Genomic DNA, 26,970 nt, shown 5'->3' with positions numbered 1-26,970 from the left:
AAAGATGAAATATGAGGAACTCATAATTAGGCTCTCCGAAGTTTTACTCTCTGAATCTGTATTACCTTTCTGCTGAACTCCACACTGTTCATTATTCTGTGAGAATATTCTTTTTCTTGTATGGCCATCTCACATGCTTTTTCATTTCATGAAGTTTTTTCCTACAGTTTTATGCCTACTTTATTTCTGAGAAAATGCATTATTTCAGAGTGATATTTATAGACACAAAGACTTCTCTATAATTCCCTCAGAGTTTCAAGAACTCCTTCTTTTTTTTTTTTAATACCTAGATTCTGAAGCTCTCCACAAAGCACTACTAAACTTGCATTTACATAAGTATCTACATATTAATCACACATTAATGCATTTACAATTGTATTATGATTTATTGTTAATTTTGGAGCATAAACGTAGCTGTCCTATTTACCACCCTCTTGGAAATCACTTTAATATTTGCATTTAGGACTTGAAAGAGAATGGATAAATAAAAACCTGAAGAATATGCAGATACAATTTATATATTTCTCATAAAATTAGGTGATTATCTAAACTTTATCCAGAAAAAAGAAGAGCCCAGATACTCTGCAGGCATGATACTCGAGAATGTATGGTCTTCTAGCAGAAAAACAGGCAGTAATCCATGTGGCAGAGTTTACCTGTGACCAGCTGGGGTTAGTGACCTATGCATTCCTTACATGCAACATATCAGGAGTGGAAAAAGGAAATTTGTCAGTTGTGGCAATAAGTATAATGAAGTTTTGTAGCAGGTCATGCTCATATATTCAACACAGGTACAATCAAAATTTTGCTCAATTCTGATAAATCTAAGTCTATATCTGTTACCATGTCTTTAACGAGGAAATGTCATAACTGACTCACCAAAAAGAAAAAAAGTGTGTTGTTTGTTTGTTTGTTTTAATTAGAGTCACGGTGAGTAAGACGTAGCTCAGAACAGCTAATGTGACTTAGTGATTCTCTCATCAGGAAATACAGTTTCTACTTCCCTGTTTATTCTCCACACCCTGTAGTCAGTAAAGTTTCAATGAAAGATAAATCTACAGGGTGAAAAGAAAAATAAACTTACATGTGTGGATAAGATCATTTTGACAGGCTTTACCACGTATGTCAGTGTTTCTGGGGATGGACACAAGCCAGAGCTCCCTACTCTGACATTTTCACTGATGACATTCCCCATGATCCTCAATTTGAAAGTGGATAAAAATGTTTTCTATGTTTTCTTCTTTAAGAAATTAAATAAGGAATGCTTTCTAGACATGATCCTCTAATGATTTTCAGTCAGTGGTCATCAACGGAGGAAAAGCACAGAATCTCATCCCCACAGAAGGGTGACATTCAGTCAGGTAAGAAAATTCTCCCCGAAATCAGAGCTTCATCTTTAACATGCAATCAAAGGCTTTCACAGGTTCTTCATCACTCTGCACTCAGCCCTACCATAAGGGATTGGCTCTCAGAATCTCACATCAGATGACTGACAAACATGTCATAGGACACTGATCTGGTACCAGATCCTGCCTCTCTTAATGATCTCCCGCAGGGACATTGGAATATTCTAGGATATTTCCTGGAGCCCTCTATTCTACACAGGTACACTTCCAAGTAGAAACAGAAGCTTGGATTCTCACTGGGACCCCTGCTCTGTCCAACCAACCTCTCTAGAAATATGATGTTCTAATCTCTCCTGATTAGAACATTTCAAGGTCACTCCCCGTGCTAATTTAGTAAAGAGAAAAGAGAAACAAGAAAGAGCAAACTATGCAGGGAGCAATATATAAGATTCCTTTACTTAATGTATTTATCTGATATACCCAAATATTAAGAAATATAGATTCATTTCATAATGGTCAAGAAAAGAGGAGGAGGAACCTCCATGCCAACAGTATATATAAAATGGGATCAATATTGCATAAGCTCCAGCTTAAGCTTAGCTACGAGGTACTAACTCTTCTCATAAAGAAGCAATAGTTCTCCATCATTTGAAGCACACTGAGGACTCAGACAGCTGGACACTGAGGGTGTAGTCTCCTCACTCGAATTCTGTACCTGCATCACAGAGCCATGAAATATTCCCAAAGAATTATTAAGGATGAGGGGGGGAGCCGAAATGAAAACGATGAACCCATAGTCTGTCCTACCATCTGTTCTGCTGGATATTACCACCATCTTGGCCCAATATGACCTTCCCACTTCTCTCTGGGCCTCCCTACTTTCCACCTCCATCCTCTCATTATATCTTACCTACACTTGGGAACGATTCTAGTTGTTCCACTTATCTTTATCAACAAGTAATCCAAATAGCAACTGTGTATATAACTCCTTAGAAACCTCAGGTCTGACTCAGTAATAATACATGACCTTCGAAGTCCACAGTTTTCCTAATTCCTTTTATTTTTTTTTCTAATTTCCATGTACTTACACTCTTAAGACCTCCACTGTTCTCAGGTTCGTCTTCCCTGCAAAATCTGTCAACCTAGACATAGACTTAAGTACCAACCTCTAATTATCTCCTAGGGAATCCAGTTTTTAAAAAAGCCTCAGCAAGCCTTATGGACTTTATTAAAGACTCTTTAAGATAACCCATGGGAGATAGCAGTGCACCCATAGATATCTATTTAATACACCCTCAGAGTAATTTTTTTTTATAAAGACTCTTCTGGCCAATGAAGACTCTCAGTTCTTCTTCTTCAACATATGCAGTGTCTCACCCTTCTGATTACTCTCTGCTCTATCCCAGGTCCACTCCCTTTCCTGATATTACATTCTTTCCCAATTGTGTATGTTGGTAAAATCAAATAACATAAAATATAACATGTTAATTATTATAAAGTGCACCGTTCAATGATATTAAATACGTTCATATTATTGGGCGATCAACATCACCATTTATCTTTCTAATTCTTTTCTTCATTTTAAAACTTTAACTCTGTATCCTTTAAACATAACTTTCCTTTCTGTTCCATAACCACCTGAAAAGCATCATTACCCTCCCAATTTCTATGGTTTTGACTACACTAAGTACCCCATATAATTGAAATAAGTAGTTGTATTGTTATGACTCACTAAAAGTCACAAAAATGGCATTTTTGGTAGCTCAATTTCCTCAAGATTCATCCATGTTGTAGCATATTTCTAGATCTTTTCCTTCTTAAGGCTGAATAATATTGTATTATATGGGTATACCACACTTTGCTTATCCAGGAACTAGTGGATGAACACTTAGGTTGCTTTCATATTTTAGCTACTCTGATTATTACTGCTCTAAACACTGGAGTACAAATATTTCTTTAAGACCCTGATTTCAATTCCTTTGGGTATTCCTCATAGTAAAATTCTTGGATCATGTAGTAATTCTATTTTTCAATATCTGAAAAATTGCCATACTCTTTTGCAAAGCAGCTGTATCATTCTACATTCCCACTGACATAGCACAATGGTTCCAACTCCCTCACATCCTCACCAATACTTGTTTTCTGCTTGTGTATGTGTGTGTGTGCTTGTGTGTGTATGCATGCACACAAATATATAAACATGCATTTAGTGATATGGAGCATCTATTCAAGTGCTTAGTCATTTGTACATCTTTTTGAAGAACCATCTACTCAAGTCTTTTATCCATTTTTGAATCAGGGTGTTTGCTTTTTGTTGAGGTGTAGGAGTTCTCTGTATATTCTGAATAGACATCTCTTGTCAGATACATGGCTTTCAAATATTTTCTCCCATCTTGTGGGTTGCCATTTTATTCTGTTTACATTTCTTTGATACACATTTTTTTTTTAATTATGTACTGCAAATTGTTAATTTTTTTCTCAGCTGTACCTTTGTTGTTCCTTCGTTTCATATTGAGGAAAACACTGCCAATCCAATGTCATGAAGCCCTTGTCCTGTGTCTTCTTCTAAGACTTTTTATTTTATTAGGTCTTATATTTAGTTTCTTGATACGTTTTCATTAATTTTTGCATATGATGTTAGGTAAGGGTCCATCTTCCTACTTTGCATGTTGACAACATGACTTCTCAGCACCATTTGTTGAAAATACTATCCTTTCTACTTTGAAAAGTCTTGGCAACTTGTCAAAAATCATTTGGCCATATATCAGGGTTTATTTCTGGGTGTTCTATTCTATTCTGTTGGTCTTGAATAAGGGAGAAAATAGTATAACCTATCCAGGTTGATGAAGAACATAAAGAAAGACCAGGACTGAGAATTAGGAGGGCAATATAAAACAGCAGGGAGTAAAAGACAGTGTGAGAGAAGATCTTGTATTTGCGAGTTCATGGAAATAGGATCATGCTAAAACCACTAAACGCCTGACTTTGAACAATACGGTAAATGTGCTAGCAAGAAAAGTAACACTTACCCATCTCTGGGAAATATAGTATGGGCATAAAGATAAACTACACACAAATATAGTAAACAGGGAAGGGTTTTCATGGTGTGAAAATATTGTGGGATTTGAAATACAATTTACTTCTGTTCTACCATTGTCTCTAAAATTTATCAAAGTGTGTATACAAGCAATTCCAATTCTGGTAATGTGCTTGACAGGTTTATATATGAACTTCAGCAGACCAGTAAATGTACATTCATAGTAGGACTGTTCCCTAAACCAAAAAACAAAACTCAAAAACTGGAAAGACTAGAGTTCACTTTGTCAACACACATAAAGATGCAATGATGGTTAACGGTCCGAAAACAGAAGGTGTGAGCATGGGTGTAAGAGGTTAATTGCCAGGCTGGGGTGGGGTGCAGAGTTTGAGGGTAACACAGGTCGAAAAGGCTTTTGTCCTATCCTTGATTTTTGAGGTATGGAAATTCACAGGTCACTACCTTCATTTCAAACTGAATGAATGCACTATTCAATTTCTTTAAACAGGCGAAGTAAACATGAGTGATAATAAATTTCAAACTGTCGCTAATCAAATAAGATACTAAGAAAGCTTAAATAATATGATTAAGAATGAAGTGGACAGATTGTCCAAGATGGTAGCATTCAAAGACCCGGAGCTTGCTGCCTCTCATGGGCACACCAAAGTCACAACTGTTTACAGATCAGCAATTGATGAAACAGGCCGGGACCTACCGTAAAAGATGTTTTACAGCTAAAGATATAAGGAAGGCACCTCGACAAGACAGGAAAGAAGGGCAAAATCTCAATAGAGTCAAGACCCATACCACCAGGTGGGTGGCCCACAAATGGGAGAATAATTACAATTTCAGAGGTGCTCCCAGGTAGCAAGGGGTATGAAGCCAACATCAGGCTCCCAAGCCCAGGGATCCTGTTCTGGAAAGAAGAGTTCCTAGAAAGTTGGGCTTTGAAGACCAGTAGTGCTTATTTTCCAGAGAGCCAGAGGGTTGTGGGAAATAGAGATTCCACTCTTAAAAGATGCTCACAAAATCCCACATGATCCGAGAATCAGAACAGAAGCAGTCATTTGAAAGGATCCCGGGTCACACCTACCTCCTGATCTTGGAGAGTCTCCCAGAGAGGCAAGAGGCAACTACAGCACAGCCTCAGGGACAGAGACACTGGCAGCAGCCATTCGGGGGAGCTCCTTCTACCTCGTGGACACTGGTACCAGCAAGCATAATTTGAGAATCCTCCCTCTATCTTTTTAGCCTCAGGACCTAGCCCTACCCATTTCCACCAGACTAGAGACACAAGTACTAGGATGCTGCAGGCCAAGCAACTAACTGAGCAGGGGCATAGCGCCACCCACCGGCAAACAGGCTGCCTTCAGACCCTCTCAATGCACAGCTGCCCCTGGACATGGGCCCAGCCACCAAAAGCCCCAGGACCAGCCTCCACACCTCAGTGGACAGGCACCAGCCCCAGAGTCCCTGGCCCCTCTGACAAGTGAGCCTACTCTGGCCTTGCAGTCAGCCTCACCATTGGCAGGTGATAACTGCCCAGGGACTGGATGGAGCTTGGACCTACCCAACAGCAAACCTGCTCTAGCATTGGGATCAGCCTCATACACCAACAGGCACACACCAGCTCCAGGAATACCACAGCCCAGCAGCCTGTGTGACCAGAACACTCACTTGCAGGCCAGAAGCAGCCATGGACTCAGCTGGGTCCTGACCCTGCCCATCAGAATGCCAACACAAGATTAGGGACACCCCAGACCCTGCAGATAGCTGTGTCAGGAACAGTGATCCAACACCAACTCGGCGACTCCTGGGCCCTGCAGCCAGAACTCAGGACCTGTCTCTTCCTCCCAGTAGCTAGAATAGCCCCAGGACCAGTGACTGGGCACTAGCCCTGATTATCACCTGGACTGCAGTTCTACCCATAAGTGAACCAGCACTAGATTTGGTGTCCCCCAGAGTTGTGCAGCCAGCTGCCTTATGATTTAGTCTCACCAAGCAGCACAGACAGCCTCCATACGAGGCAGAGCCTGGCAAACAAGCAGTCTGGGGACAGCCAAGCCTACCAGACCACCCACAGTAGTCAGCCCACCACAACAGAAGAGCCCAAGCAGCCCACATAGGGGGTACACCTAGAACATATAGTTCTAGTGACCAGGTGACACTGGGTTGCTGGGACACATAGGACCTCTCCTACAAAAGGCCACTTCTCCAAGGTCAGGAAATGTAACGAATCTACTACATACATAGCAATAAAAACAGCAAGTTAAGAAAAATGAGGTGACACAGAAACACGATCCAAATGAAGGAACAAGATAAGAACTCAGAAGAAGATCTAAGTGAAGTGGAGATAGCCAATCTACTCAAGAAAGAGTTCAAGGTAATGACGGTAAAGATGATCAGAGAACTCAGGAGAAGAATGGACGACCAGAGCAAGAAATTAGAAGTTTTTTAAAAAGAGTTAGACCATTAAAGAACAACAAAACAGAGATGACGAATGCAATAACTGAAATGAAAAATACACTAAAAGGAAACTACGGTAGACTAAATGATACAGAGGAATGAATCAGAAAACTGAAGGACAGAGTACTGGCAATCACTGAAGACGAACGGTAAAACAATAGATTAAAAGGACATGAGGAAAGTTGAACAGACTTGTGAAATAACATCAAGTGTACTAATATTTGCATTATACTGGTCCCAGAAGCAAAAAGGAAAGAGAAAGCGGTGTAGAACAAACCTGAAGACATATGAGCTGAAAAGTTCCTTAATCTGGGAAAGAAAACAGACATCCAAGTCCAGTAAACACAGTAAGGCCAAAACAGGATCAACCCAAAGAGGACCACACCAAGACTCACTATAATTAAAATGGCAAAAAAATAAAGATAAAAAGACACTATTAAAAGGAGCAAAGGAAAAGCAACAAGTTACAAACATCGGAACTTGCATAAAGTTAACAGCTGACTTTTCAGGATAACCTCTGCATGCCAGAAGGGAGTGGCATGGTATATTTAAAGTCATGAAAGGGAAAAGCCGATAACCAAAAATACTCTACCCAGCAAGGCTCTTCTTCAGATTTGATGGTGATATCTAAAGTTTTACAGAGAAACAAAACTAAAAGAGCTCAGCATCACCAAACCAGCTTTATGAGAAATCTTAAAGGGGCTTTTCTAAGTGAAAAAGAAAAGGCCACGACTGAAACATAAAAATTAGGAAAGGAAACTTACTAAAGGAAAAAGCTCATTGGTTAAGGCAAATATTCAACAAAGGTAGTAAATCAACCATGTACACAGCTAATAGAAAGGATGAAAGAAAACGGTAATAAAATCATCTATATTCACAATAAGAAGTTAAGGCACACACAAACAAGTAGATGTAAAATATAAGGTCAAATTCAGTAACTGTGAGGGAGGAGAGTAACAATGCAGGGTTGGCAGTGTCCATGTGAAATTAAGAGCTCAGCAACTTAAATAATCACACACACACACACACACAAATACACAAAACTGAAAGAAATCCAAACATAATATTAAAGATAGTCCTCACATCACAGATGAAGGGAATAAAAGGGGAAGAAAGGAACACTGAAGAAATTAAAGAGGCATTCTAAAAATACCCAAGACAAATGAAAATGAACACACAATGATCCAAAATCTATGGGACATGGCCAATGCAGATCACGGGGGAAGTTATAGTGACACAAGCTTATTCTTAGGAAACAAGAAAAATATCAAATAAACAACCTAACATTACACCTGAAGGAATTAGAAAAAGAAGAAAAAAAACACCCAAAGCTATCAGAAAGAAAAATTAAGAAAAGTATACCATATGCAATCACATCAAAAAGAATAAGATACCTACGAATAAACACACCTAAGCAGGTAAAAGACATGTGCTCAGAAATCTATCAGCCATTGGTGAAAGAAGTTGAAGACAACACAAAAAGATGGAAAAACATAGCATGTGCATAGACTGGAAGAACTAATACTCTTAAAATAACCATACTACCAAAGACAATCTACAGATTTAATGCAATCCCTATCAGAATACCAAAGCATTTGCACAGAACTTGAAAAAGTAATTTTAAAATTTGTATAGAAACACAAAGACCCCAAAAAGCCAAACAATCTTGAGAAAGAACAGAGCTGGAGGCATCACGCACCTTGACTTCAGACTATACTGCAAAGTGACAGTAATCAGAGAGAATCATACCAGAGCAAAAACAGACACAAAGATCACTGGAAGAGAACAGAGATCCCAGAAATAAGCCCACACACTTATATTTAATTGATTTATGACAAAGCAGGCAATATGGAGAAAAAACTGTCTCTTCAACAAGTGGTACTGGGAAAACTGGACAGCTAGATGGAGAAGAATAAAATTAGATTATTTTAGCACAGCATATATAAAATAAATGCAAAACTGAATAACCACCTAAATGTAGGACCAGAAACCATAAAACCCCTAGAGGAAAGTATACAACATTCTTCAACATAAATGATAGCAACAGTTTTAGGTTCAGTCTACTAAGGCAAATGAAACAAAAGCAAAAATAAACAAATGGGACTTCACTAAACTTAAAAGATTTTGCACAGCAAAGGAAACCAAAGACAAAATGAAAAGACAACCTGCTGAAGGAGACACAATATTTGCACATGATAAGAGGTTAACACCAAAAAGATGACCAAGCAAGGGTTCATATCTAAACTACAGAAACTCACACAACTACACACACGGGAACAAAAATAAACCTCTGCTATCTACTCATGTAGGAGGGATTCATGCAAAATTAACTCCTACATGGAGACCAACAGGTGAGTTTTCTACCTGTTCTTTATAATGTCCTTCCATTATAGTAAATCCCACACATTATGAGGCAGAAGTGGTTACGTGAGCTTTTCCTTCAAGTCAAAAATCTTGCATTCATTTCAAGCACCTGGTGATCATAGGGTACAGCCAGGGAAGGTGCCATCCGCCCTGGGGGTGGGGGGTGACGGTGAATGGGCTCCCACACCCATGCACCTCCTGATGTACAGATTCTGGAGAAAAGAAGGGCGATCATACCGCAGTCAGCCTGTCAGGCTGTCGGGCCGCTGGGCGACCTGAGCAGCCTGGAAGTGTCCCATCAGTTGCTGAAAGCAAAACTCTGTCCCCCCCCTGTGACGTCAGGCAATTTGGGCCAGAGAGTCAGAGGATAATCAAATCAGAGAGTCAGAGGATAATCAGAGGTAATCAACTCCTCCTCTCTGCTCACCTCCTTGGGGTTACAGCAACCCCATCTCCAAACCCAAATCTGACCCTGGAGTGCCAAACTGGGAGTGGAAGGTGGGCTCTGCCCGTGCTTCAGCACCCTCTGGAGGTTGTCTGCTCTAAAGCCAACTCTCAGCCCTTCCTTCTCCTTCCCTAATCATGGGGGCTGCCTTGGTCTCCTGCAGCTGCTGGCCTGATTTCATTCTTCTTTTTTCTCCAATTACAATGAAGTGTCTTACAGAAGTTTGGAATCTCTTGAAAAAGGAAGATCTTTTAGTCAATACACCTTAACTGTGAGAAGTTGGTATCAAGAATGAACCTGAAATACTGTATTTTTCTCCTGATGATTCCAAGGAGAGACAGCACAGGTTTTCTAAATCATAAGAAGAACCAAGGTAAATATGATATTCTGAGCCAGAGATGAAAAAGCAGTTTCTAGCACCCCTTCCTCATGTCATTTAACTGGGATTTAAATCAATCAACTGCCACTGGTTTTTAAATCACATGACCCAACTTTAAATCAATCAGCTGCTTCCCGGTAACTCACGTGACTTGGCTTTGAATAGTAAGAAATTCAGAGGTATAAAAAGGATGTTCTGAACAATAAATGGAAAAACAACATTTTAGAAAGTTTTTTTCTTTTCGAATGGACCATTCATTGCCTACAGAATAAGGATTCTCTTGTGGATATCTTGAACTGTAAACACATACAATGTCTCCGTTGGCTTGATTGACTTAGATTTTGGTTTTTATGCTGTTGCTATTGTTAACATATTTCTTGGAGTATAATTACTTTACCTTGTTGTCTTAGCTTCTGCTGTATAACAAAGTGAATCAACTATTCGTATACATATATTCCCATATCCTCTCCCTCTTGTGTCTCCCTCCCACCTTCCCTAACCCACCCTTCTAGGTGGTCACAAAGCACTGAGCTGATCTCCCTGTGCTATATGCAGCTGCTTCCCAATATCTATCTATTTCACCTTTGGTAGTGTATATATGTCCATGCCACTCTCTCACTTCATCCCAACTTACCCTTGCCCCTCCCTGTGTCCTTAAGTCCATTCTCTACATCTACGTCTTTATTCCTCTGCAGCGACTCCTGCTAGGGATGGACACTTCCTTTTATGCTCAGGGAAATCCCCTAGTTTGAATATGATTTGAGTTTGATCCTGTGAAACCATCAGAACTTCCCACCAGAGATAAATGAGGCGATTCTGGCCTTTATTAGTATGCACGATGAACACGGGTGTCCTGGCTATACTTGCCAACCCTCCTATTTACCCACCTATTTTTATCCACCTTCCTCCCTGTGAGTACCTTTGACCAACCCTGAGCTCAGACTCCTGACCTATTCCAGTGACTTTGTCAGTCTTTCTTTAAAAATGGACAGGTAATGAAATGAAATTAACCTAGAAGCAGCAGCTCAGTAAGGGAAATAAGATCATCAGAAGTTATCTAATCACAGCCACAGCCATCCAGGGCTCTGTCTTATCTCCTGGGTCATAAGAATGGTACCTTCCTAAACTTGAAGGACATCCAATCAAATAAGCAAAAGTGTTGCTCACCTCTGGCTCTTGGAGGGATTGCTAGGCAGTCTACCCAGTGTATACTAACTGCAAAACACTGTCATGGTTTTGAAACACCTATGATCCAGGAAAGCTTTTTGGGTTGCATGGGGAAGGTTTCTTTTAGACATCAAGCAAAAAATAAATCACCAAGCTCTTTGAGCACAGGGGTTCTTAAGAGGGCAGTAGAAGGAAGGAATGGGCAGAAAAGACGATCTCCAATGAAGTTAAGGACATTTTTCCAAAAGAGTAGGATTTAGTCTCAGTTTAAGGAGAACACTTTTAAATAGCTGGGACAGCTCCAAACTGCAGTTTAGGGAACGAGTGCTTCAAAAGAACAGTGCTTTAAAAGTCCTGGCAAGGCAGCAAGAGGATGAAGAGTTGGTTTTGCATAGTTTTGAACACAGGAGTAAAGAAGCAGAGGCATCTCTGACTAAAAGGCCCTGAGATCCTATGGCATCAATGCGTCAGTTGCAGGGGCAGGGGTGTGGGGGGCGATATTTCTCTCTCAATGTCTCCCAGGGCAGCCACCCCTCCCTACCCTAACCCCCAGTCCCTTCACCCTTCCTCCCTCCACTGTTGGGTCCCCAGGGACAGCACTTCTTACGCTGGAGTGCTCAGGCACCATTTCTGCAGTCTGGATTCTTCCTGGAGCCTGGCAAGTTCTGGGACAGGAAGACAGGTCTGCAAGCCCACTGTGGTGCAGTCGGACCTGGAGGCCTGGAGAGGAACTGGAGCCCTGAAGCCCACCCACGTCCTTGAAGCCGAGGGAGGAACACATCCTCCTAACAGTACTTCTCAGGGGTCAGCGTGCTCCCCACCCGACGGTGATCCATACTCACTTGAGGCAGCAAGCACTGCGTCTAACTGGCCCCCTCGATTCCGCCTTAAGGGTCCTCGCACGTGTGTGATAGCGCAGGCCCCGGATCTCTTTAGTCAGCTGAGGCCAGTGCTGCCGGGATCCCTCCAGTCCCATCCCCCAGCCCCTCCCTCTCGGACTCTATGTAATAGAAGAAAGAGCACAGAGGAATAGGCTGAATCAAGGGATCTGGGAGCCTGGGTATGAGTTTGAAGACCGAGAACCTAAGGCGCAATTACATATTACTGAAAACTCTTGTGGGGTGTGTGAGGGGAGGTTAGGGGGCTGAGAGGCTGAGTCGACCTGGTGAGTCCAGCCCCAGGACACCACACAGCCCCGCCCCCCTTTCCTTGCCATCAGACAAGGGTGACGCAACTCCAGCTGGTACTCTGCACTTCCCCCTCCCTGATTCTCCAGAAGAGCAGGTGGCCCCCCTCTGAGGGCAGGGGCAAGACCACGGACCAAGTTCCCCTGCACTAAGGCACTACTGGAAGCTCTTCCTGAATAGCAGTCCTGGCTTGGAGCGAACCCAGGTACCGCCAAAGCTGGTCTCGTCCTGCAGCTGAGGGACACAGGCTTTAAGTCAGCTGCCTTGGCTTTAAATCAATCAGTCCCCCCTTTAAGTCAGGTGACCTGATTTTAAATCACTGTGTGCCCCTCAAGCCTGCAACTTCAAAAGTTGGGAACTTCACTTTGATCCCAGCACCTCACACAGCTGAATGCACACTGTAGTCACCCCCAACCCTGGCTTAGAGGCAGGATATAAGGTAAGGGGATGGGCGTGCACACATGGTGATGAGGGTGTACTTCATGTACCAGAAGGGTCCAGGTACTCTGGGCACAGCAAGCAGTGCACGATACAGCAGCTCCCTGGCAAAGCTGGTGATGCACAGGGGGAGCAGGCACACCCAGGCATGCAGAGGTTCCAGGGCGGGAGCTGGGGCACAGCCAGCCGGGAGGGTGTGAAAGCGGAGGATCTGAGCCTTCTGGTGAAAGGCAGACACAGAATATGGATGAGAAACAAAGACCAGATGAAACATGGATTTGAAAAACACACCATGCTCTTGAAATTGGGGTGGGGGGCACCCCAGATTTGAGTCTTCTTACTCCCCAGTAGCTAGTGCTTTGGCATTTGCCCAATTACTTATAAAATGTGACTGATAATATCTAACCCATAGAATACAGCATTTGGAGTGGTTTGCGTGTTTATGTTTCTATAGGGGAATAAACTTTTCTACAAGAAAAATGTATATTTTCTGAAATAAATTAAAACCCCTTTTTAAAAAGTACCGTATCGGACTTCCCTGGTGGCGCAGTGGTTAAGAATCTGCCTGCCAAGGCAGGGGACCTGGGCTCGAGTCCTGGTCAGGGAAGATCCCAAATGCTGCGGAGCAGCTAAGCCCATGCGCCACAACTACTGAGCCTGGAGGCCACAACTACTGAAGCCTGCGCGCCTAAAGCTGGTGCTCCACAACAAGCGCAACAAGAGAATCCACCGCAATGAGAAGCCCACGCACCGCAACAAACAATAACCCCCGCTCCCTGCAACTAGAGAAAGCCCACACGCAGCAACGAAGACCAAACGCAGCCAAAAATAATTAAATTAATTTTTTTTAAAACTACTATATCCTTCTATACATCTTCTTGGGGAAGAACAGAGGGAAGGAGTGGGAGAGTGAGAAAGACCAATACTTAGTGCACATCCCTGATGCAGGTGCTCTGCTGGCTCAGATAGTTTTATCCCCACTTTACAAAGGAGGAAGTAAGCTCAGAGAGGTTTAGTAATTTTCCCAAAGCCAAACAGCTATTGAGTGGCAGAACCAGGATCTGAACCAAGTCTGTAACCTTCAAAGCCTAAGCCCTCATCACACCAAAACTCAATTAATATTTACATTTATCGAATTACATTGCAACCTGGGGAGTTCTTGGCACAGTCCTGAATAAGAGTGAGAAAGAAAGAAATAGCGTTGTTCATCCAGTCAACCAAATTTTTTTTAATGCTATTCTTGTCTGCTTACATTCTTTTTATTTATGTATGTATGTATGTATGTATGGCTGTGTTGGGTCTTCGTTTCTGTGCGAGGGCTTTCTCTAGTTGTGGCAAGCGGGGGCCACTCTTCATCGCGGTGCGCGGGCCTCTCACTATCGTGGCCTCTCGTTGCCAAGCACAGGCTCCAGACACGCAGGCTCAGTAATTGTGGCTCACAGGCCGAGTTGCTCCGCGGCATGTGGGATCTTCCCAGACCAGGGCTCGAACCCGCGTCCCCTGCATTGGCAGGCAGATTCTCAACCACCGCACCACCAGGGAAGCCCAACCAAAATTTTTGAAGCAGCTGCTAGATGCCTGGCCCTGTTTGGAGTTCAGCAGTGATCAAGGCAGGAAGAGTCCTGCTTTCATGAACCATGTAGTGGGGAGGAGAGACAGGTGCAACTTGGGTGAGGGATTTCACCTTGCTGGGCCTCTGTTTTCTCATCTGGAAAATGGGATGGGTGTTTCTCATTTTCTGGGATTGTCCCGCCCTCATATTCTCTGATTCCATAAGAAGCATCTGTTTTCCTGTTTCTTTAAAATTCAATCAGGCCATGAGCTGTGATGAATGTCATTAGCTGCTCCCCAAATCACTCTATTTCCACCCATTTCCTGTGATCAGGTCTTTCCCCCAACATGACTCACAATCAGTCAAGTCACAGAAGCTAAGGGGCACCCAGCAGAAGAATTCCAACCCTGGCTTCTCAGGAGCTCTGCGGTCTACCTGGGCAGGTAAACTTCACGCACCTGGCACAAGGTGGCCATCCCTGGTTTCACATCAACATGATCTCAGGCACAAACCTCCTTGTTTTTCCATTTTGTCTTTAAGTTACTTGCTGAAACAACTGCACAAATATGAAAAAGATATAAAATCAGGCATCCTCTGCCCTCAGTGCCTACTAAATGATTTTCTGCCACTTTAATGATAAAGATACAACATTTCAGCATTCCGCTGCCCTTATTATTTTTCATTTTGTTGATATTTCTACTGAATACATCTTTCAATATTTTAACAATGGAACATGTATTTAGGTTGTTCCACACATAGCCTTTGGTGGTAAGGGTTTTGTTGTTATATTTCTATTATGTTTCCTTTAAAAATAATTATCTTGTTTAAATGGATTACATCAATTTTATAGGCAAGTATCATATGATATTGATGAAATTAATACATAGAGGGCAGTAGTACAAATTGATTGGAATTGAGAGCCTCCATTAGCACACTTAAATATGAATATTATATATATATATATTTATAAGCCAAATTACATGCTGAGTGAGAGTCTCCTACTCTTTTTCACTCTCTGCCCCTCAAGCCTGTGAGAAATGGAATATTTCTTGCCATATCAGTTAAAAAAAGGACGTCACAGACATCAGCACTTGCAGCCCTCCAGTGTGAGCCAGCAGGCCCTGAGGAACTCAGGATATGCAAATACAGAATGCAGGACCCAGAGAGCTGAGGTGCATATCAAAGGAAGGATTTCAGTGAGCCCAGACGCTTGCATCTTCCCATACAAAGAAAAGCGCTACATTCCTCACCTTGGGAGAGCTGGTTTTCCTTAGTTAACAATCACCTTTTGATGTTCCCCATTACCTGCGCCATTCCCCTCCCCTGTCCCCTCCCCCCAGTACTTTAGCTCAGGGAGGAAGGAGCGCAGAGAGACTCGGCTGAACAAGGGGCCTGCGAGCCTGGGGATGCGTTTTCAGCCGCTTTCCCCGCAGTCAGGAGGAGGGGCGCTGACGCTCCAACCGGACCCTGGGCCTCCCTTGCCCCGTTTCCCCTCAGGACGCTCAGGCCGACCCACTCCCCATGCCCACCAGGCCCTGCGAGCCAGGCCGAGGGCAGGGGCGAGAGGAGGGACTGAAGTTCCCCGGGACCAGACGCAGGGGGCCGCTCTTTCTGCACAGCAGCGGCGGGTGGCAGCGAACGCCTGCCCCTCAGAAGCTGGTCTTGCGCTGACGCCCGGGCACCGGACCAGGAGGAGGGTCGGCGCCCACTTACCTGGCCCGCGGTCCCCAGGACTGTCGTGGCTTCAGCTGCCAGGGCCCCTCCAGAGCCGGCAGCCTCAGTGAGGCCGCCCTCCCCTCGGGCTCCGGGGCACTTCAGTGACGGCGGAGGGAAGAGACACCGAACCGGGAGTTCCAGCTCTGCGGAAACGTGGGCTCCGTTCTGGGCGAGGAGGTGGGACCGCTCTGCCCCCAGGCCTTCCGGGAGTGAGGGCGGCACCAGGGGAGGAGCCGCCTGCAGCCGCCAGGAGCCCTTCCGGGGGTCCTGGAGGGGCGACCCGGCCTGCGGGCCCCGCCCACTGTGGCTGCAGCCCAGGCCTTTTTCCTCGAATCCTACACAAAAAAGAAAGATACACAGTCTATAGTAAATATTCACAAATGATTGTTGCTGCTGTGCTTACTATTCTATTAAAGGTGTAAAATCCATAAAACACTTTAAGTTCAAAGTTAAATATGAATTTTTACCTTTCTAATTATGTCTCTGCTATTCCCAACTGTGATTAATGAATCAGAGACTGTGGCATCACCAGTTAAAAATGAGCTTGAGAAAAAAATAGAACTCAGGCCCACCAGACCTACTGAATCACGATCTGCACTTTTACAATCTCCCCAGTGTACTTGTGTACCCATGAATAGTTGAAAGGTACATTTCTACCTCGACATGTCTTTTCTGTCTGAGAAATACACACATTTTATCCAGTTTGATATAAATAACACACTCAAAAATGCATATGCCTTTGTTGAAACCATCATTTTATCATTTCTTTTCAAGATAAGTATAGTCTCTACACTGGTTTTGTGGATCACGTGCCATACTCTTTTCTTGTAGTTAGAAATAAGGTAGAGAAAGTTACTTTGTAAATATATATATATATATATATATATATATATATAGTGGATAATTGAAGACAGTCTTCTAAATTAAAACCAGTTCTCTTAACTTGCTGTTTTCTTCTTGGGTCACATTATGAACTCTTCCCGTGGCCACATGGCATGTGTACTTTTAATTTCAGGGGCTGCTGACATTCCAGGATGTGGCCATAGATTTCTCTCAAGAGGAGTGAGAATGACTGGACCAAAATCAATGGGAATTGTACAGGGATGTGATTTTAGAGAAGTATAGGAACCTGCTCTCCTTGGGTGAGGATACCTTCCTTCCAGAATTCCTTATCCAACCACAGGGTTTAGAGTCCTTCATTTGTAGAATGTCTCCTGGAATCTTCTGCTTCCTACAATAGGGTTTCAGATTGCAACGTTTCAGGAAAGATTGGGAGTTTGTGGGTATAATTTATCTTATTCTTTTAAAATTGCAGCCTCCCTTTTAATATACTTTGTAACTGCTTGGGATGTGTCTATATGAACTGTGTACTATATGCTTCTGTTATAGTCCTTACAATATTTTTTTGCCTTATTTTCTGTAACAATTTTCCATGGATTCTTTGGGCTTAAGGTATACTAAAAGGGAGACTGCAATTCTGGGACTTCCCTGGTGATGCAGTGGTTAAGAATTCACCTGCCAATGCAGGGGACCCGGTTCGATCCCCGGTCCGGGAAGATCCCACGTGCCACGGAGCAACTAAGCCAGTGGGCCACAACTACTGAGCCTGCGCACCACAACTACTGAAGCCGGCGTGCCTTGAGCCCGTGCGCCATTTATTTTTTGGAGAATAAAACCGCCTCTGAGTGATTAAAATTTAGACCAACTAGTCAAAATCCTTTATCACCTGTTCTTTTAAACCACTGATCAACGGAACAAGTTTTACTAGGGATAACAGTGTGATTGTATTCTGGAGTTCATATGGGCAATGTGGTTTATGACCTTGATGCTGGATCACGACATTTCAATGGTATAACTGCTATTAATTGTCTGTTTGTTCAACGATTAAAGTCTCACGTGATCTGAGTTCAGACTGGAGTCATCCTGGTTGGTTTCTGTCTATTGCAGATTTCTTCCAGTATGAAAGGACAAGAGCAATTCGGCTTACTTTACAAAATGTCTTCAAACTAAATGATGATATAATCTATATTCAATTAATTTATACATACCCTACTGTAGAACAGAGTTTGTTACGGTGGCAGAGCCCGGTAATTATGTAAAACTGAAACCTTTATCTGCAGTGGTTCAAGTCCTCTTCCTAAGAATATGTTTATAATCAACATTCTTTCACAAATTACCCAATTTAATTCACCATAGCATTCCTCATATTAACTAAATGGAGAATCCTAGGCTATATACAAATCCAGAAAGGGCCAAAAATCATCAGCCCCCATGGATTATTACAACCCATTGCTGAGGCATTCAAATTACTTATTAAAGAACCACTATGTCCATCAACATCATCAATTTATATATTATTGCCCCAATGCTAGCCTTAACCCTGGCTCTCACAACATGAATTCCTCTTCCCATATCTTATCCACTAATTAATATAAATGTAGGCATACTATTTATATTAGCCATATCACACCTAGCCATCTATTCCATCCTCAGATCTGGATGAGCTTCACGTTCAAAATACTCACTCACTGGAGCTCTAGGGACAGTAGCACAGACAATCTCATATGAAGTAATGTAACAGTTATTCTATTCTCAGTCTTACTGATAAATGGATCATTTACACTTTCAACAGTAATTATTACACAAGAACACCTATGACTAATTTTCTCCTGACCCCTATCCAGAATTTGATTATCTCCGCAGTAGCAGAAATCCAATGAAGCCCCACTTGATTTAACAGAAGTAGAATCAAAACCTGTATATGTCTTCAATGTAGAAAATGTAGCAGGCCCATTCACCCCGTCCTTCCTAGAGAATATGTCAATTTCCCTATAATAAACATTTCCACAACAATCTATTTTTAGGAGCATTTGACAATCCCTAGGTGCCAGAATTATAGATTCTTTCATCTTGTGAATATAGTTTTTTTTTAATAATTTTTATAGTTTTACTACCTTTAAACAAAATGTACTCCATTGCTGTGGAATATTCCTTTATAGGAGCGTGCATGATTCATTTCTGCATCCGCTTGTGATGGCCTTCAAGTTCTTTCAGGTTTGGCTCCTGTGGCTGCAGAGTCCATGTCCGTGTGTCCTGGTGCAGGGCTGGTGGGTTTGTGTTCAACTGGGAGGAGCACTGTGGGTCTGTGTGCACGGACTTCGCTATCTGAGGCCCGATTGTTTCAGAAGTGGTTGCATCCCCCCCGCTGCGTACCAGGCTTTCCATTGCTCCACATCCTGCTGATATTTGATACTATGTCTTTCATGTCTGCCATTCTGGTAGGTGTATGCACAGTATTTTTCTTATGGCTTTAATCCCTCGGTTGTTAGTGAAGTTGTGCATCTTGAGGTATTCATGGACTATTTCCTGTTGTTTTTTAAAAAGTTTTTAAAATTGTGGTCAAATACACATAACATAAAATTTACTATCTTAACCATTTTTAAGTGCACATTTCAGGGTCAAGAAGTAATTCGCACTGTTGTGCAAACCTGACCGCCATCGTCCTCCAGAACTTTTTCATCTTGCAGAATTGAAACAGTCCCCATTAAACACTCACTCCCCATTGTCCCTCCCTCAGCCTCTGGCACTCAACATCCTACTTTATGTCTCTATGTTTCCGACTGCTCTAGGGGTCTTGTATGAGTGGATCAAGCACTGTTTGTTTTTTGTGTCTAGCTTACATCACTGAGCATAATGCCCTCAAGGTTCATCCCTGCTGCAGCCCGTGTCAGAATTGCCTTCCTTTTTAGGCTGAATAACATTCCCTTGTATTGATGGACTGTGTTTTTCTTCTCCATTCATCCATTAGTGGACACATGTAATATCTACATTCATTTCTCCTGTCATAATATTTGTGGAATAATGTCAGAAAGTCCTATGAATCAAAAGTCATTTGCCATTAACTTTTTTCTTAAACTTTGTATTGTGAAAAACATCAAAGCTAAGAAAAGGGAAAAATACATGTCAGCTTCACTTGTGTTCAGGAATTAATACTTTACGGATTCACTTTATTCCCTGTGTGTGTGCTATGCTTGTGCATGTGCCTGTTTGCATACATATGCTGTGAATGTGCACAGGTATGTGCACTTGCACATGTTAGTGTGTCCATGGGCATATGCGTGCATGTGTGTTCATATGCTAGTGTGTGAATATATTTGTGCTGTGCACGTGCATATGTTTGTGTGTGTCCTGTGCCTGCCTGTGCGCACACCTGTGTGTTTGCTGGAACCACTTGCACTTGCAAGTTGGTTGCAGACTGAATTGTGCCCCAGATATATCCGCACGCAGCTGCTCCAACAATCCTGCGTAGCCACGTAAAGGTCACAGATCTCAGGGATTTAAATGGATGGAGCAGGATGTCCTGACACAGAGTCTGTCCTCCAATGACTGTCACCGTCTCAGTAACTTCTTTCACACCTTCTTTAAACACCATTCAGGGTCCAGTTTAGACCCCCATTACATTCAGTCACCTGCCCCAGGTCCCCTAAAGCAACAATGTCACAGTTGGGGAGCCCGGCCAAGTATGGGGGTGCCCCTCCTGTTGGCCTGGCCTCCAGGCCCTGCCCTTGGCTCCTGTGTTTCCATCTCTCAGCCAGGCCCCGACTTGGATGGGGCCGCCACCTCTTTCCTCACAGGGTCCCATCGCCCAGTCAAGGGGGTTCATTCTCCCCAAACACAGTATTAGGAGTGGGGGGGTGGTGACAGTCCCCACTGGGTCTCCTTCATGTGAGACCCTGTGCTGTTGAAAGATCAGGCACCCTGTCCTCGGGGGTGGGGGGCTGGGGTGTGACATGTGTCCCACGATGGGCAGGCGGGTCCCCAGGTGGGGCGAGCCAGCGTGCAAGGAGTTCCGCGGTAGGTTCTCCTCTCCAACGGCTTCTGTGCCCCTACATCTCCCCGTGCCTCCCCTGGAACACAGCGCGGTGCCTGGGACGGGAACCATGGGAGCCGTCAGCCACCGCCCCCTCTACACACACACACACACACGCACACGCACACGCACACGCACACGCTGCAGGGAAGCAGGACCTGAGTGTAGGGTTCTCAGCAGCCCTGAGCGCCACGCCCGGAATCGGCCAGCCGAATGGACAGACCGGATCTCCCGGCCCGGACCATGTAGGACTCTCCTGCCTGGGCTTCCAGTGTGATCATCTCCTTCTGGAAGCCTGGGAGGCTGGAATCAGGCCACTTCTTGTCTGTCTTGGCAGCAGACTGGGCTGCACTCTAAGAAGTTCGTGGCTCACCCATGGATCCTGACCATCAGGTGGCCAGAGAAATTGGGAACATTTCCGTTTTGCCTGTTGAAATGTTTAATGACAAAGATTTTGTTCAGTTTCCTGATGTGGGTGTCCAAAGATGAGAGACCCATGTGTGTGATCTGTACGTCCTATGAGATCAGCCCTAAGCTAGTTTAAACATGATCAAGTTCTGTCTACATGGTAGATTTAGACCTCTGCATGTCTTGTCTACCGAATATGTTTAGAGCTGACCATGTGTTGTCTATAATAAGAAGATTTAGACCTGACCATGTTCTGTGTACGCTAGGACTATGGGGACCTGGGTAGAGACCCGGCCTGGCCTCAGTACTGGGAAGCTCCATGCCTGCATCTGAATGTCAGTGCTTAGATGTCTGGGGTCTGGAGCTGAGGTGGGTTTGTCTACGTAACAGCCTCTCCTCTGAGTGTGGTGACCTGGTCCTCCCAAGGGTCAGTGCTATGGTCGGGGCCTTAGTCTTAATCCCTGCAAGGTTCACCTTCCCTGGGGCTCGTGGAGAATCCTCAAGGAGGCTACCTGGCAATAATTCCAATTTACCAGCACGTGCATGGTGCATAGGGAGGCAGGTTTAGCTGGTGAATTGATTGCAGGGCACGCAGATTGGGCAAAAGCCCGATAGGCAGGTTTAGCTGGTGAATTGATTGCAGGGCACGCAGATTGGGCAAAAGGCCGATGGGTAACAGCTGAGGCTGCTGCTGAGCACTCCTTCCAGTCTACCGTCCCTACTCAGCAGAGTCCAGAGCTGCCCCTCGGCTTTCAGCCCTGCTGTCCTGTGAGTTTTCTCAACATGTAAGTGAGACGAGAAAGGACTGAGCCTGCCAGCGCCAAGGTCGTGTGTTCAACTCTAGCCTGAAAGCTTTAAAAACAGTTAAAATCACACAGAACCAAAGTGAGAAGAGGAGGACTCCTGTGGGACAAGTGTGGGGAAAGGAGACCCACCTGACACTTTTTCCCATCCCAGGAGGTCCCAGGGACCCAGCTTGTTTCCACATTGGGGGAGCCCCCTGCAGAGCCATGGTGTCCTGACCAAGGGGACGTGTGACCCCAGGTGCAGGGTCTGGGGAGGTGAGGTCACCCTGGGACTGTGGACATGTGACCCAGGTGGAGGGGTATGGGGAGGTGGGTCACCCTGGTGAGTGTGGATGTGTGACCCCAGGTATAGGGTGCGGGGACTGTGTGGGTCTCACCACACATGCATGGGTCAGGATCACAAGTACGGGGAGACCGCATATGCGCTCTTTGCCTGCAGTGTGTCCTGTCCCCTTTGAGATTTCCAACCTCTGCATTAAGGGTGTTGCCCTGATTAACCTGTGGTTCCTTTTCTTCTCTTCATCTTGTCACAATCATATGAGGTCAGACATGTTTGAGTGGGTTGCTGCTCTGTGTTCTGGTGAGTGACAACACTTGGTGGTATCATATTAATATCATAGCATATCATATGTCTAATCTATGGGGGTCACCACTGCCTGGGTCCCCCTGGACAGAGGTCAGGTGAGCACAGACTAGCCCCCCCCCAAGAATGGTCTCCCACGTGCTCTGTGAGGGTACCGTGATGGCCCCTAAGGTAGGGGACTGTGTCAGGGCATCTGACATTTGTGATGAAGGGGAGTCGAAATGGAATCTCAATTAACAAGACATTATTTTAAGAATTTATTTTAAGTGAAATAAAACACACATCACAAAAAAACAAAAAAACACACACATCACATACCCTTTACCATCATCACCATTTTAAGTGCACGTTTCTGAGGCATCAGATATATTCACTTTCTCGTGGAGCCATCACCCCCACCCCTAGAACTTTTCATCTGGCAAAACGAAAATTCCACAACCATGAAAGTCTCACTTCCCATTCCCTCCCACTGACCCTGGCACCGATATCCACTTCAGTCACTGAGTTGTCCACTCCAGGGCACCCACTGGAGTGGAATCCTGCAGTGTTTGCTGATGGGTCATTTTGGAAGAGCTGACTTTCAGTCTGAAGCTCTGCCTGTTTGCATCTGAAGATTCTGCATTTAAGGAGAGGGTGTATGAGGAAGGGGGTGTATGAGGGACAAAGGTGTCCGGGGTGCAGATGCCAGGACCTGACCAGCTGCCTGTTGGGTCCTCTGGTCCCATCTCTTGGTCTGTGCCTCATCTGCATCATCACTGTCCCCACTGGCACCCCTGGGGTGTTGTTGTCTGAGTGAGACTCCCCTGGTGCCCCTGCTCTCCTCCCCTCCTCCTGCTGGTTGGGGAGGGAACTGCTTGTTGTGTGGTCTGTACTCCTGAGGCACGAAGGACCCTGTGGCATGGACCTGCAGAGTGTGGGATGTGATCCCAAGAGCATGGGGCCCACATAGGACACAACATCGGGGCCTGACAAGTGCTAGGGCTGCCTCATCACTGACAGGGAATGTTGTGCACATCCTGCTCGGGAGGGTGTGGTGGGTGGCCTGGGACCCTAGAGGCCCCATTCCTATCCTGGAGCTTGGAGAGTGCATCCACATGGGCTCCAGAATCACCCCCATATCTCAGCCATATCCCTCTGTCCTGTCTTTGAACTCAGGAAAACGAGCTCTCTTGTCCACAACATAGGCCTGGTCCTGTTGGTACTAGGATTCTTTAAGTTAGGCGTCCTGGGATAGCAGCTCTTTTTAGGTCTGAGAAGGAACAACTCAGGAGTGTACAACAATTTCAGATGAAACTAATATTCAATGGCTATCTCTAACTATTCGGTTGTTGACTTCTATTAGTCATTATTCTCCTGGTTTTAGCTCTGATGTGGGGATTTCAGAGGAGTCAACATTTAAATCTTCATAATCTGTGTATTTGTAGCTTCAGTATCATTACTGACCCATAGTTTTTTATGCTTTGGGAAGAGTTATTCATTTCATGTGTCATGTAAAGGATTCACAATGATGATAGGGCAATTAAGAGTACAATAGTGGCTAGTAAATTGTTCACATTTTCTCTACCTGTGCATCTATTGTATGCAAGTGAGTTAGTTTAGATGTCAATATTAGTGAAATGATATAGAGGACTAGAGAACTTATTTTAAAAATCACTATTCATGTGTGATGATGAAAATGTAAAAGTTCTTCCATAATCGGTGATGTTGTATCTTGAGAGCCTAGATGAAATTGATATGCCTTAGTGATATACAGGATTTTAGCCTATGATTTAACTTTGACAAAGCTACATCACTTTTTACTTTTATCTCATTTATTGAGAAAGACATAATTGTTATGGTGTTGGCTTGAAACTGGTTGAAAAGGACTTGAGTCCTTCCTTATTTTACATTTACATAGGTAGGATCTTGAAACATAGGATATGGTGAAGGACATTCGTGTAACCATTCTAGGTTAGGAGTAGCAGTTTCCGCTGCTAAGACTTCTCGTTTAGACGCAAATGCTTTTCAAAGTATGAAGATTATTAGCATTACTGCTGCTACTGAGATGAATGAGCCTAAAGACAAAATATTTCATGTTGTGTGTGCCTCAGGGTACTCAGACTAACGTAGTGACATCCCTGAGAGACCACGAAAGTGCTGCAGGAAGTCATATTTACTACTACAAATATACTTGTGAAGTGAATTTTTGCTCATGCTGAGTTAACTGTATAACCTGAGAATAGTGGGAATCAGTGTAGGAAGCCTCCTATAATAGTGAAGACTGCTCCCATGGACATTAGGTCATGGAAGTGTGCTACTACATAGTATGTATCCTGGAGGACAATGTCTGCGATGAGTTGGCTAAGATGATTCCTGTCAAACCACCTACTGTAGAAAGAAAAACTAAAGCCTAAAACTCATAATATAGTGGGAGGTCATATAATATTACTTCCGTGAACAGTTGCTAACCAGGGACTTCCCTGGTGATGCAGTGGTTAAGAATTCGCCTGCCAATGCAGCGGACACGGGTTTGAGCCCTCGTCTGGGAAGATTCCACATGCCGCGGAGCAAAAAGCCCATGCACCACAACTACTGAGCTGCCCTCTAGAGCCCACAAGCCACAACTACTGTAGCCCACGCGCCTAGAGGCTGTGCTCTGCAACAAGAGAAGCCACTGCAATGAAAAGGCCGCACACCGCACGAAGAGTAGCTGCCGCTCAACGCAACCAGAGAAAGCCCACGTGCAGCAAACAAGACCCAACGCAGCCAAAAAAAAAGAAAAGAAAAAGAAAAATTAAATAAAGAGTTGCTAATCAGCTAGATGCTTTTACTCCTGTAGGGATAGAAGTAATTACGGTAGCTGATGCAAAGTATGCTCCTGAGTTGACAGCTATCCCTATGGTAAACATATGATGGGCCCACAAGAGAAATCCTAAAAAACCAGTGAACATGACTCATACTAATCCCAATTAGCTGAAAGGCAATTTTTGTCCTAAATAGTATGTAATGATATGTGAGTTTACAACAAACCCTGGTAGGCCATGAATACAGACTTCAGGGTGAGCAAAGAGTCAAAATAGGTGTTGGTATAGGATTCAGTCCCCTCCTGCAGGGTCAAAGAAAGTAGTGTTTAGATTTCTATCTCTTAACAATATGGCAATTCTGGCTGCTCGGACTGAGAGTGGTAATTATAGTAATATGGCTATAGTTGGGAAAGATTAAACAAATACTGGTGTTTGGTATTGAGATATGACTGCTGGTTTTGTATTAAAGACTATAGTAATAAAAGTAATAATACCAAGAATTGAAGAGACACCTGCTAAATGTAAGGAGAAAACAGTTAGGTCGACAGAGGCTCCTGCATGGGCCAGATTGCAGGCTAGAGCTGAATACACGGTTCCACTGGTACCAGAACCAGCTTCTACTACTGGTGATATGAGTAGGAGTAAGAATGATGGGGGAAGTAGTCAAAAGTTTATATGATTTATTGGGGGAAATGCTACTTCAGGTGTCCGAGTTATTAGTGGTCCAAGTCAGTTTTCAAAGCCTGCAATCATAATGGGTACAACTATAAAGAAAATTATTACAAGTGCAGGGACTGTTATGACTACCTTACAGGTTTGGGCATCTCCAAGTAGCGCTCCAGGTCAGCATAGCTCAGCCTGGATTAATATACTTAAGGTGCTGCCTGCTACTCCAGCTCAAGCACCAAATAGTAAATATAAAATGCCGATATCTTTGTGATTTGTTGAAAATAATCAGCAGTGTATGAACAGAGGTAAAATGACTGAGTTAGCATTAGACTCTAAATCTAAAGACAGAGATTGAGCCCTCTTTCTTGCAAACCCTGTGGTGAATCAACTAAGTGAATTGTAACTTCAGAGAAGCAGCTTCAATTCTGCCGGTGATTTTCCTGCCTTTTTTTCTCTTTTTCTTTCTCAAATGAAGGAGAAGTAGACTGAAGCCAGTTGACTAGAGGATTTGCCTGTTAACTAAAGTTTCCTGGGGTTAAAACTCATCAATCTCGTAAAAATTTGGCTTAAATACAATGTTTGCTTTACATTCAATTGATGTAGAATAAAGTCTTGCAATCCTTATTTTTAGGAATTAAGTAAATTTTACTTGTTTAGGATTTTGAAAGCTCTTGGTCTGAACTAACCTAAATTCCTAGTCCAGCACCAATAGAATGGGTGTTGTGTGTAGTAATCGTGTGGGTATTAGGATTGG

The 26,970-nt window shown here is 43.8% G+C and overlaps 1 long non-coding RNA gene and 1 pseudogene across 2 annotated transcripts in view; both read left to right on the top strand.

Moving 5' to 3' along the window:
- Positions 1-26,970, top strand: part of LOC309637498 — a 245,607-nt gene that overhangs the window by 119,638 nt on the left and 98,999 nt on the right. The window lies entirely within an intron of this gene.
- Positions 25,897-26,970, top strand: part of LOC309638483 (serine/arginine-rich splicing factor 3 pseudogene) — a 56,896-nt pseudogene continuing 55,822 nt past the window's right edge. The window contains exon 1 of the transcript in view: positions 25,897-25,927. The product of the transcript in view is annotated as a serine/arginine-rich splicing factor 3 pseudogene (transcript). The remainder of the gene's footprint in view (positions 25,928-26,970) is intronic.

Source organism: Balaenoptera physalus, assembly GCF_965194825.1.
Source record: "Balaenoptera physalus genome assembly, chromosome: 1".
NCBI classification, from domain to species: domain Eukaryota; kingdom Metazoa; phylum Chordata; class Mammalia; order Artiodactyla; family Balaenopteridae; genus Balaenoptera; species Balaenoptera physalus.
The sequence above is the reverse complement of the archived record's forward strand: the minus strand, read 5'-3'. Positions and strand labels throughout refer to the sequence as shown.